Source organism: Genypterus blacodes, unplaced genomic scaffold (assembly GCF_046128005.1).
Source record: "Genypterus blacodes isolate CSIRO-AG114 ecotype Tasmania unplaced genomic scaffold, CSIRO-AGI_Gbla_v1 ptg000057l_1, whole genome shotgun sequence".
NCBI lineage: Eukaryota > Metazoa > Chordata > Actinopteri > Ophidiiformes > Ophidiidae > Genypterus > Genypterus blacodes.
In genome coordinates, this window is record NW_027466869.1 from 1,076,520 (window position 1) to 1,090,400 (window position 13,881).

At 43.3% G+C, this 13,881-nt stretch overlaps 1 long non-coding RNA gene across 5 annotated transcripts in view; it reads right to left on the reverse strand.

The window, feature by feature from the left end:
• LOC143002456 (uncharacterized) overlaps positions 1-13,881 on the reverse strand; it is a 95,149-nt gene that overhangs the window by 41,820 nt on the left and 39,448 nt on the right. For 4 of the 5 annotated variants that reach the window (XR_012963797.1, XR_012963796.1, XR_012963795.1 and 1 more), the window contains exons 3-4: positions 7,667-7,805; positions 528-607 (exon numbers count right to left, since the gene is read on the reverse strand). This is a non-coding gene — a long non-coding RNA (uncharacterized LOC143002456). The remainder of the gene's footprint in view (positions 1-527; positions 608-7,666; positions 7,806-13,881) is intronic. The other variant, XR_012963799.1, reaches the window with a different exon arrangement.

Sequence of the window (13,881 nt, forward strand, 5' to 3'; positions counted from 1 at the left end):
CTTTTGCAGCTGCATTCACCTCTAAAAAAAACAAGAGAGAGGGAGAGAGAAAGTGAGAGAGCAAGCGAGCGGCAAAGAGTGACAGAAACAAATCTGAAACTGAATCCGAACTTTATTTGCTTTGGATATTTGAGCGGGTTGCTAAAGCAGGGAAACAAATAAAACAGGCAAATAAAACACTCTGCAGATCCTCACTACTGTATACAAATGACTTGACTTTGTCAGATGTCTTGATGTCAGTTTCCCTTTGCACCTGTGCACATCTGTTTCCAAACTCCCACTGCAGCAGCACAGTCATTCACCCGTAAATCAGAAGGAAGAACATCAGGAACCTACTGAATGTAAAAGCATGAATCAAACCACAGTCACTTTCCAAGCTGTTATCAGTGTAATTGGTTAGTGTGTTTCAGATCACAAGAAGAGTGTGTGTACATGCAAACGGTGTGCTTGTATGTATACAATCGCAGCATTCAAATGGTAGTTTTTTTACATACAATCTAAGGATGTATTCTTCTGTAAAGTCTTACGTTTGCATGTTGCAGGTGTGGCTGAATCCCCATTCTGGTCCACACACGCATTCTACATGTTTACTGCAGCGATGCTCCACCTAAAGAGAGATGATTTGATTACAAACTGCAATTCTAATCCAAGATAGATACAAATCATGTAGATTCGCACCGTGGCTATGTTATTAGTTCATCTGATTCAGACTTTAATAGGGCATTATTTTGTTGTATGATGTGGTGTGACAATCCAATCTGATGGCAGTAAGAAAAAAACACCTTGGGAGTGGAAAGCTTGCATGCAAACTCCTCTCCTGCTAAATCAGGCGAGGGGAAACAAGCGCGTTGCACAATGGCTCTGTTGTATTATTAGCCCCACAGAGGAAGCTTCAATTGTCGGATCAAAATCTAAAAAAAAAGTTAAGTAAGTCTGGGAAAATATCGGCTTCCCGTCCATGGCTGCAGGGTTGAGTTAGTGTTTGCCTCTTCATCTGTCTGTCTGCTGCACTCACATTCAGACTGTGCTCTCTCTCTCTCTCTCTCTCTCTCTCTTTTTTCTTTTCTTTCTCCTCTCTCTCTCTATGTGTGTGTCCTTTCCTCTCTCTGCCTCTTCAGAGTTATTTGGCTGGCTTGTTGCTTACTCAGATCAGACAGGGAAAGCTAAGTGAGCTCAGACAAACACACACGTACCTGCACACGCACACACACACACACACACACACACACACACACACACACACAAATCAGCAATCAAAATTAGCCGACACCGAGGCACTAAACATCACTGTTATAATATCAGCTGCACCCCTACTTGATTCTCATCTGGTACACCAGAGATTACCACTATAATTTATGCCTACATGAATAAATCCTTTAAATATGTGAGTGTGTGTGAGAGAGAGAGACAGAGACAGAGAAAGCTTAGATGAGGAAGTTGAAAGACATCCTTGCATGATTGTGCATATTCATGGCTGTGTCCCACATTTTTGGAAGGATTTATCCCAGCGGATACTGTATTTTCAACTTTAATGGTCAAATTCTGGCTCCTGAAAGTGTCTCAAATTTCCATGGTCAGTGGGAGCAACAACAAGAGGGGGAGAGAGAGAGAGAGAAGAGAGAGAGAGAGAGAGAGAGAGAGAGAGAGAGAGAGAGAGAGAGAGAGAGAGAGAGAGAGAGAGAGAGAGAGAGAGAGAGAGAGAGAGAGAGAGAGAGAGGAGAGAGAGAGAGAGAGAGAGAGAGAGATCTTCCAACTCAGCCAGTCTGTATTTCCCCAAGGCAGTGCACACTGTCTATCTGACCTCAGTTCAACTCAACTCAACAGTTAACACTTCAGTTCACTCACTGCTGATGAGGTGGAGATGAGAGAGAGAGAGAGAGAGAGAGAGCAAGAGAGAGGGAGGGAGAGTTTGAAGGCACTGCCAATTAGGAGTGTAAAATCACTTCATACTTACTTGCAGAAAACAAATTAAAAAGTCATATCTGCCCTTTCAGATATATTTCCTTATCAGCCACTGAAAAGTTGGAACATTTTACTGAAATGTAGGAAAATGTTCACTCTAGAGCTACACGACTCAGTGGAGACAGCTTTCAGATCTTTGAATCTGTGTTGCATTTACTTTAGGGTTCTGGTTGGTTTTGTACAGAAAAATTAATCCAAGCGAACCTAAATACAGCAACAAAAGCCACGTGAGAACCAAACATGCTCATTGGTCAGTATTATTTGGGAGAAAATGTCTGAGAGGGATGAAATCAAAACAGGAAGAGCGGCACCGTGCTGGGAAGGTTAAATAAGAGAAAAACAACATAACTGGGATACTTTCCATGTTGTAGTCATTTCATCTGAATTTAAATGCATTTCAGCATGGAATGAAAACCGTGTACTGCTTTATGTTATGGGCCCGGATCTGGTGCAGACCTAAATAACAGTGTTGTGTTCATGTATGACCAAAGGGAAAGAACTTAGGCGAAAGAAAATGAAAAACACACAAAGTGAAAACACTCAAAACACTTTCTTTACTGATGATCTCCTGATGTATGTGGTATTGTTTAGCATTTTCCATGTTGTTGCTGTATTCTTCTTGTGTTGTGACAATACATAGATTGACTTCATGGTTGACCTGCCTGTGATAGACGTATCTTCCGTACATATGAGGGAGCGAGAAACAGATGCTGAAAGGCAAACACGGGACTGAAAAGAGCTGTGATGAGAACCGGGAATAGAGACGGGGAGGTAAGATTGATTTTAGGGCAATGAGAAAGGGATGCAGAAAAGGAGGGAAGATATGAAACAAATGGAAGTTCAGGTGAGAAGAGGAGAAGAAGAAAAGGAAGAGAGGTAAAGACATGAGGCAGGAGATTGGCTGAGCGTCAGTATAAAAGACACAGGGAGGAGGATGATAGAGTTGGTGCTCCGGAGCAAAGGTAGAGAAGGCGAGTGATGAGTTTGGAGGAAGAGTTCACCAGAGGCCTTGGATCCAATCAAAACTCTGTTTTGTGATTATGTTTTTCATTTTACCTAAAATAATATTTCGATAGTCACTTGCTCATAGTTGAACACCAATCTTGTTCTTTGAATGGGTTCTCACTTTGTGCAAAACACTTGTGTGTGGCCCCAACAAGCTGTGCAAGGTCGCTGCAGCTGTAACTTGTGGAACCGAGCAGTTTAGGATTAGTTCACCTGGTTTCACTCTGACAAGCCATGAAGTATTATGTGACCTATTGCAGATACAGTTTACAGCTGGGTCGTCCGATTGGGGAATTTCACACCAGAGAAGTATCAAAGCGTCTCTCTCTAATCTATTAGCAGATTATTAAAGCCACATTTACATCAGCATTAACCTGCATACAGATAGATCCAGATAAGGGAAAACACAGTTATTAGGTGCAGGTTATTCAAACTAGTTAACCCTGAACTATCCAGAATAAAGCTGCTTGACATCTGGAACATGGAGTGTGACAGCTCAGGCAAAAAAGAAAATATTTTCATCACATTTTATGAGGTAAGTGTGAAAGGACCCTGTGGGATTGACATATGACGAACACAAACATCCAACAGGGTAATGAATCTATAACCATACTGAGCTATCAAGCATATTAAAAGCAAAAGCAGCTTTAATGTGAAACCAAAATATAATCAAATTGTTATCAAAACTTTGTATTAACTTGTTGATATAAATACCAAGGATGTTTTGACAGACGGTATATTGTTGATTTTCTCCTTCCATATTTTAACGCACATAACACAGAAGTTGTGAGAAGTATTGGAAGAAGGCATCATAAATATATGATAGCTGACAGATTAGAACGGAAATTCAAGCCTGGTCGAAACAAATTCTCTTATGAAATGAAATATTGAGTAAGATCAATATGGAGAGTTTGAGCCATGCAAAAGCAGACTGACAGAATCAGATCGAGGGAGTCTTGCAAAGTGTGTGAGGTCTCAGCGGTAGCAAAGTTTACAAGGACTGAGCGAGAAGCACATGTGAAAACAAACTCTCCGCACGCACACAAGCCCACTTAATTACACGCACATACACAAGGGCTTCTCACACACACGCACAAGGCCACATGAAATTCATGCAGGAAATTTTCTTAAAAGCAAGTACAGAAACCCGCATATGTATACAATTACTAACAGACAAACTTACTTTTAAGACACACAAACACAAAATGACGCACATACAGTATCTAAGTGCTTGTTTCCTGCACACATGTCTGCATAAGTGCATATTTTCACCGACACACACTGATGCACATCTGATGTTTCTCAAAAACAACTGGTGGATACACTTGAAGCCTCACAAATCTACAAAAGAATATGTCCAGTTCTTCCCAAACTCATACATATTTGCATTAAAGTTTACCACACACACATACACACACACACGTGCGCTCCGCCTGCCTGCCTCCCACATGTCAGTGTTTGTGACGCAGAGGAAAAGTCATTAGCCCCACACTTCCTCTCCGAACAGCAGAGAAAGAGAAGACAGTCTTACACACACAGGAAATACGGGGGTGACTGCCTGTGTATGTACAGACACACACACACACACGCGCGTACACATGCATGCACACACATGCATATGTCTACCAGTCTGAAGCTCTGCCCTCAGGGTTGGTGACCTAAGTCTTGTAATTGGTTGCCTTTGATTGCCTTCATTGAGTGGAGTACAGCTATAATTACAGCCAATTAAAACACACAGCTAAGGGTTTTGTTGCTCAGCAGACCCAAGTTGCATGATAGTGTGTGTTCATCTTTGGTCCAGAGCCAGGGATGCTCTCTCCCCCCCTAATTTACAGATTAAGACTCTACTTAATACTATGACACTAAGTCTAAGCAGGACAACTTTGCATAATCTACAGTGTATCGGCGGTGCCACAGGATCAGAATGCTACCATGGTTTTGATTGGCTGATTGAACTCCGAAACCAGTAGAAATACTTTTTTAATTCTGACCAGCTGACTAATTGCGAATTATGGAGCAGTTCTGACATCAGCGTGTTGGCACTGGGTTTTTCTGCCCCTCTTTTGACCAATCAGAATGAAGAACACAGGCGTCATAAATCATAAAAGTGACAGGAGAGCTTTGTTGGCCACGTTCCTGACAGACCACATTAATGACTATAAGCCCTCATGGTGTATTGCAGCTGTAATAATGACATTTGTGTAATGTAAGAGGGCTCTCCTTCCTGCATCACACCACTTTTGTTTTTGGAAAGAAGTGACCCTCACACATACACACACACACTGCCAGTTTGGCCCCAGCTGTAGCTCTGTGCATACCAGTTTCATTTCTCTCTGCACAAACATACACACACAGCTAGAGCTTCTGCTTTTTAATGGAACGTATTGTTCTACTTGCTTCAATAATGACTTGTCACATTAGCGTGCACGTGTGTGTGGGTGTGTGGTGTGTTGCAGGAGCTGTCATTTTTGATAACGTCCAGACAAGCAGCAACGGTGCGTGGGTGCATATTTATCTGCATCTTTTCAAAATAACATCAACAGTCTGTGGTGTGTGTGTATGCTTGTGTGTGTGAGAGTGTGTGTTTGCCCAAGTTGGCCCGTAGTCAAAAGTCAAATAAATAAATAACTTAGTGCAGCAATTTGTGAGTAATGAGTGACAGGCAGATGATGAGGACAGAGAGAAGAGAAAAATGGAAGTTCATGACAAAAACAACAAGAGAGAGGGGTGGGGGGGGGGGGGGGGAGAGAGAGAGAGAGAGAGAGAGGGGAAGAGAGAAACAGAGAGAAGAGAGCGAGGAAGAGAGAGAGAGAGAATCCTGGGGTTTGAACATCTGCTGAAGCGCTCTGAAACTCAATCACTTCATGGATGAAGGTTCATGGAAGTCCTACCTGTCTGTAGTCAATCATATCAACACACACACATACACACACACATGCACATATAGATAACACAGACAGGTGAAGGACAACTTCCAGTCTTCCATAGGGAACCATCCCCTCACTCACACACACACACACACATGCGCGCACACACCAGTGGATTAATTTGGACACGTCGACTCATCTCTGCCTACCTCTGCCATGAACATCTGTCACCTCAGCAGGATCCAAGCTACTAATAAACATGCAAACGCATGCTCACACACGCTCACACACGCGCACACACACACACGCACACACACACACGCACACTCTCTCTCTCTCTCTCTCTCTCTCTCTCTCTCTCTCTCTCTCTCTCTCTCTCTCTCTCTCTCTCTCTCTCTCTCTCTCTCTCTCTCTCTCTCTCTCTCTCTCTCCCTCTCTCTCGCTCTCTCTCTCGCTGAAATAGATGGCTAAATTTGGCCTGAGCCCTGTGTGTTTCTGGTTCAGTATTTTATCACTGTCTGTCTCCTCCACACACACACACACACACACACCTGCACCCGCACCCCTGTGCAGCCAGAATGAGACGTCCTTGTCTCTGCTTTGTTTATTTGCTTGTTGTTATGGGGTTTTTTTCTTCTTTTTTTTTTTACTTTCCAGCTCAGGGAGAAAGAGTCGTCCATGTTCATACAGTAAAGTTGTAATTCATTCTGCCTGTCATGCAAAAACAGACAAACCTCACAGTGGCAGATAGGAGACACCTGTTTCCCGTAACATTCCCCAGGGCTCCACTTTCTTCACTGATAGCTGCAAACAGGCCTAAGGTTGTATTTATTGGCGTGTCAAAGGGAGGAAGGCCTGTGCTGCCATGTTCACCTGTGAATGTTTCACACGGGCCTGGAAATCCCCTGACACACGCTGAAGCCCTGCAAGTCTTACCAGATGTAATCATTACCTTAAAGCTGTGGCAGAAAGAACGTTTCTTAGGGGTGCTGTGCTGTGCTGTATGATTTTTAAGATGGAATTTGGGGGAAATAGTCGTGGGGAGAGATATGCACGATTGTGTGTCTATTTTGCACCGTGTGGTTTTGTATTGGTTTGAGTAAATTGGTCCACATAGAATGGAATTTTGAGACCATCTTACATCCTTTGCGTGACGTTTTTCCATTTCAAACAGCATAGAGGGGGGGGAGAGATCAATACAAAGAATAAAATCATAGCATTTTTTTTCTTTTTTCTATCACAGAAGCTGTTTAGGGTTGCGGGGTAACCGTGTTACACACTCCAGCAGGAAATGAGCTGCAGCCTTAAACAGATTAACCCAAAATGCAGCACCCTAACAGTTCTCCACATGAAATCCAAATGGCTTCTACTCGGTACATGTATGTGGGGGAGGATCCACACAAGTAACATAGTTGGATCATGTACTTGTTGAAAATGCAGGAAAGTTTGCTGTCCGCTCTCTCTGCACTGCTTGTCACCCTTTGGCTTACTTTCACTTTTCACACTGTGTATCTTGTAAAGAAAAGGTCTCCTACTGAAACAACCCACACACAGCATTCTGTAACCTGCCAGGTCAAAAATAATATAATAAATGTTGTCAATAAAGGTCAATATAACTCCTCCGAACCAATTCTTCATATATTTATTCACATTTATTTTCTTTCTATGTAATCTGCTCATATCGCACTCTCAAAAAGTGCCTCCACTTTTAATTAAAGCACTGCTTTCCATGCCCAAACTACTTCTTTAAACATTGCAATATTACACATATGAAATTGTGAAAGTTATTAATGTATATTGCAGATTAAATAACCGCAGTGGCTTTGCTTTACCTGCACAATCCTATTCCCTGTACGTTCCCATTGTCGCCTGGTTTGGGGCCGCTGAGAATTCTTCCACTGTTTAATTAAACCGTCTGTCTTGGAGAGAATTAAGGTCGTGATCTCCCAGACCTCACGCCTCCCTCGCTCCCTGAGAAGAAAAGAGAGGAGAAAAGAGTCTTAATGAAGAAATAAAAGGATGAAATGACTTAATGAACTGCTTAACGAGGCCCACGGCTGTTTAATAAGGGCTTATTAAAGCTTAATTAGAGCAATAATCCAGCTTGTTTGGAGTCAAAAACCTGAAGAGATACAATGTTGACGAGTGGCTGATTGTGTTTTTATGGCAGCTGGATAAACAAGGAAGCATTATCGCTTCACAGGAAGATGACATGACTGCTTGACTGTGCATGTGTGAGTGTGTGTGTGCGCGTGACAAATCAGACTGTCTGTGGCTGCATAATGGAGCTGTTTGCCTCTAGATGAGCATTAAGTCTGACCTTCCAATCACATGCTGAAAACGTTGTCAAACCGCGTATCATTATTGCTTTCCCTACATGAGAGAAGCCAAATTAGCCCAAAATAGAAACTCTGTTATTACACAGAAACTCAAAGCGTCATTCAACGACTGCGTGACTCTAAAACGTCACTGTAGGTTCCTGCCTCGGGATCTGATAGCAGGAAGTCGCTGCTTGTGCAGACTTTGGCAAAATGCGTCACATGGTTTGTATCACTCCAATGATTCAAGCTGGCAGACTGCGTTCCCCATTGATTCAAAGACAATAAACAATGTTTCCGCCACAGACACCAGCATTACTCACTGCAGTCAGAGGGTAAGCTGCATTGTGCCTAAGGGGACATGTAAAGAGAGGGTAACATACACAGAATACTTCAGATTTCTATTATTCAGGCTGTGATGCCATCACCCCGTAGAGGATTGAGTCAGTCATAAACCCACAGCACACACACACACACACATACATCGCACTGCTCATGGAACTTGGATGTTGCTCTCTGCATTGTCTCAGAGTGATTCATTTTATTTCAGTGACTCGGATGTTTAATGCCCACAGGTTCCTGCACTGGGAGAACAATATCCAGTGGTCCCAGCACTGAAAGTAGTTAGTCATCCTGTTTCCTGGTCACGGGAGAACCCAGCAGATCACACAGCCACACATATTGTTTCCTGAGGCATATGTAAATGACTGAGTCAGTAAATGTGGTCACCCTATAAGAGCCTGAGTAAGACAGAGTGACGGTACACACAGCACTGCTGTGGGACTGCCAAGTGTCAAGAAAACACCCATGAGACAGATTTCTCTCTGCACATCTCATTTGATTGTAATAGCATTGATGGAGGGATGAGACGGTAGACAGTAGAGGAGGCCGCTGAATAGAGGCTAGGAAAGACATGAATGTGGCCAAATGCATCAGTAAAATGCATACAGGGGATGTGTGGTCAGATCCATGAAAGCAGAAGTCAGGTGTGAATGCAGAGCAGCACACAGTGTGGACACATTCATGAGATACAGTGTTGACTCAGGATGACGGGAAGTGGGCTTATGGCAAAAATCACTTTACTTCAGATGAAATAAATGTTACAGAGACTGACAGATACTGTGGAAGCAGAGGACATGTATGCTCTGTCCACACACACACACAGTGATGCATATTGCCAGAGCTAGAAGCAAGATGACATCACCTAGCTGACAAGAGTGTGTGAGAATCCACACCACACCACTACTGTGTGTGTGCGTGCCTGTGTGTGAGTGTGTGTGCACACATTACTGTGTTTGTGACATCTTTATGCCATTTCTGTTGCTGCAGAATGACGACTGTGCACATGCGCGCACACAACCGCACACACTCCCTGTCCTTATGAAACCACTGACAGCTAACAAACACATGCGTTGCTTGCACTGTGGTCATCATTTCCCACCATCCTGCCACTTTCAGGGTGCTAATCCACCTGAGAGGAGACAGCTGTGGAAGTCAACCAGCAGCAGAGCATTTCAGTCTTTTGCCTTCAGCACTTTTGGTTTTAGTTTAATGCAGATGAATATTTCCCTCAAGCAATTACCAGGCTTTTACAAGGGTAACACATTTACTCTGTCAAATCAAAAACATTTGGAGGGTGAAGGAAGCTTGATCCTTTCCTAACTCTGAAAGTGTTCAGATGAAACCATGATGGCTCTTAGATTTAGAACGTTGAGCAGTTCAATATGGTTCTAATTCTCTCAAACGTCTTCAGCCGGGTGTCAGTTGCACGCTGCAGCCTGAGGGGAGTCTAAAGTCAGATTTCATCGAGTTACACGATTTCAGACATAACGCCGCAGATACACTTGGAACGCAGCACAGAAATGTGTGACAGCTTTCGATGAGCGAGATTTGATCCCTTGCGGTCACAGTTCATGAGCCGTGTCTCTGGCGAACACGCTGCTCAGTCAAATATTTCAATTCCCTTATTTCCACTACGCCAAACAGCTGACAATTTCTGCATAAACGCCAGCAATTCCCATTGTTATTGTGTTATCTCCCTCTTCCAGACATGTGTCAATTTGATGTAAGGAATTAGGGACGCCAGTTATTGTTCTAAGATGACGTCATCTTTCCGACAGGGCTTTTCCTCCTGAGATACAGACAGTAAACCAGCTGACAGTTCATGCAGAGATGCCAACACGGAGCTATTTCTCTGCTCTTCATCCCAGTCAGCTGTACACTCCAGAATTATAGGGAAAAAAGAATGATGTCAACTTTCCAACTGGGCTTTCAACCTCAAGAGTTATTATGCTGCAGCTCTGAGTGCCGGGAGACGTCGATGATGATGATGATGATGGTGGCAGTGGTCACGGTGGTGGTGATGATGATTATGATGATGTAACCCTCCCTAAAGTCTTTTCCTTTTTGGTTTAACTACACTTGGCAGGGACCGACCTCCAGACTTTGGCAGCACCGATGAGATTCCACATTTCATATTTTACCAAATGTAGAAGAAATGGCACTTAGAATTGGTTATAATGCAATAAATCGATGTTAAAACTCATTCCTACATGCTGCAATGTCATCATATAGACAAGCAATTAAGAGTTTAGAATGTTCTTTCCCTCAATTTGATATTCCTTGTACCAAAGTAAGGACACCACAGCAACTCCATGTCTTCACGGGTCGACTTGGTTCCAGGCCTCCAGTCTGGTTTTGGTCCTTACTCTTTCTGATGCATTGGACATTATAAACTGAATTCTCAAACTGCCTCTGGCTCTGAGCGAGTGCGTCGCATTAACTTCTAATAAAACTCAAGAACGGCCATTAGAACTTATCCGGTAGCGGCGCTTTGTTGAACAAAGCCGGCGCCCGGCTGCAGCGACTGCTGAGCCGGTCCGTCCTCTATCGTCCCACTCAGCACTAATGAGACACTCGTTCTCGTCGAAAGTAATTACCTCAGCAAACCCGGGTTTCTAATGTGAGGGAGTGATATCACCGTGAACTCCTGCTCCAGTGTTTTAAAAAACTGCAGCCATCATTGTTTCCATTGTTTTCAATCTTTCTTTAATTTTGACTTACTGCCAAACTGCCTGCTGCTCTCTAGTTCCAGCCCTCAGTGTTTAACTATAAATTATGTCACCCTGCCACTGGGCTTTGTGCTCATTTAGACTAAACTGATAACACATGCAGGCTGTTAAACATTTCTGCGCTAAACAGCTGACTCTTGCCACAGCTTTTAAAGGGATGACACACTGAAATTTATGAATTCTTTCACCCAAGACACATCTATACAGGCCAGAATAGCACATAGATCATATTATATATTATAGAATATATCATAAGCTGTGATATTGCAAAACAGAGTTGTGTTGTGTTCCAGAGTTCATAGCTCCTGCTGGAATTTAACAACACTTTTCAGCTTGATAGGTGTACTTATCACCCCCCCACACACATGCAGGCACACACACGCGCACGCACACAAACACACCGCCCTGTTTTGCTTCACTAAAACCTGCGGTGTGCTCTTATGATGCCAAAACCGAGACTCACATTTGAACATTTAGTGGGAACCATCTTTGTTTGTTTCCATTGGTTTCACTTGTTTTCAACATTCTCCCTCACTTCCTAAATTTTCCCAGTTACACCCTTGTGTGTTAAACTATATCGGTTTTACACAGGGCATTATGTCATCCTGCCTGTGGGGCTTTCCCACATTCATGGCTCAGCTGATAACACATGTGGTGGTGAACTGTTCAAACACAAGGGCGTGGAGCGGTTTTAAACTCCTAACCCATATCAACCTTCCCTGAGAGGCTGAGTCGGGAGGGGGGGTTGGCAGGGAAAACAGGGTCTCCCCCCCCACAGCGACTGCTTTAAAGCTCATCTAGATTGTGATTACCTTGGCTGAATACACCCACCCAGCCCATGTTGTTACAGGCAGGCTCCAGCTGCATTTCACTGCATGAAAAAGCCCCAAAATCATTTCATAGTCATTCACTTCACCTTGCTGATTCACAGAAGTACAAATGCCATCATTGTGTAAGCTCGGCGTGAAAGATCCTGCAGAACTGAAGAGCGTGAATGCTCAAACAGGGTGAAGCTGTTGAATTCCACATACTGTGTTATTTGAGACTCGCTTGACGTCATGTAGACTGCGGCGACACACTTCATCTCAACTGCTGCGCGTCAATCACTGCAGCAGGGCTGGGGAAACTCAGCTGCTTTTGCTTTTCTATGGGGCAGGGTGACTGAGGTCAGAGCCACGAAGGACATAGCGGGACGGTTTCAGGATATCTGCTGCCAGTGAAACCAAACATGGAGCTGTGTGATTAACTGTTTCATGGCAAAGTGGCACAGAAGAAGGATCATACAAGGATAATACTGTATTTATTGTCTTTGAATACAGTTATAGGTTGTGTGATGATGTCAGTGGCAGAAGATAATCTGATTTCAGTATCAGTCAAGTCCCTCTGGGACACACAGGCTGAACTCAGCTGATACGGCCCCTAAAGAGGAAGCTGGAGTTGTTTATGAAGGAAATTACATCATTGGGCTTGGACCAAATAATGACCTCATGCTGACTAGATAACAACTGAGAGGGGGGGGGGGGGGGGGGGGGGGGGGGGGGAGCTACTCTCAGTGACCTTGAGTATGATAAGCAGGTATAAAGGATAGATTAATAGTTTGCTTCGGAATTGTCTGACCAACTTATATGTGGGCATTTGGAAGAGGGAAAGTTGTACAGTTTGTATAACACCACTGGTTGTACACACCAAATCTCTCACAATATCCATCTGGTGTATAATTTATTTGGAATATAAATTATTACACAAGGACAGAGGGCCTTTAGCTGTTTGGTCAATAAACATTCCATTATCCCAACTGGTACAAATGCCAAAGGGTCATGAAGTGTGTATTACACACAGGCAACAGGCCTCTGAACTCACTGGTATTCTGAACAGAGCTAATGAACAATGGAACTATGAAAAGATATTCTGTGCACATTTCATATTATACATAAGAATCTCTAATGTGGTATTCCACAGTTTTGTGTTGAACATTTCATTCTCAGCGACCTTGACTCCTGGGGGATTTGGATAGACAAGATTTTCCAGTAAGTGAAATTATTAAAAGATAAGCAAAGCTATTTCTGCTTCCAAATTGTGCGTCTATTTTCCTTTTAATTTATTCTGTTTTTATTCTCAATCCTTGCTGTTTCAAGCCTGTTTATTCACACCAGGGAGGTTTGCTCTGCACTTTCCATAAATTGCGCTGTGACGGCCTCTAATTGTCTCAGGGATTGGGACAGCATGATTGAAAATAAAATCCTCAATGCAAAAAAGGGAAAAAAAAGACTGGAGGGGCTTTGGAGGGGCTGTTGGACCTCCCAAGTGTAAAAGTGGATTTGAGCCCAAAAAACAAAGCTCAGGGCCTGGGTAGGGATCTCAGAATATGCCCTGGATCATGGGGCCAAAGAGCCAGAACAAGCCTGGGGACAGTGGTGGAAAACTAATACTGATTTTGGCTAAAGAAAGATACACGTTCGTGAGGGAGACAGCTTGTGCTGCGTCAGGATAATGACAGTGTACACGGCGGAGAAATGATGGATTTTTCAGTGGTTTACTGTTTGCCAATAGTTTCTTTATAGTGCAGACAGCTGTTCTCTCTACATTTATCAAAGGGTGGTGGATCAGCATAATTAGAATGGCTCAAAGAAATAAAACATAATATAGTCAATTGTGTGC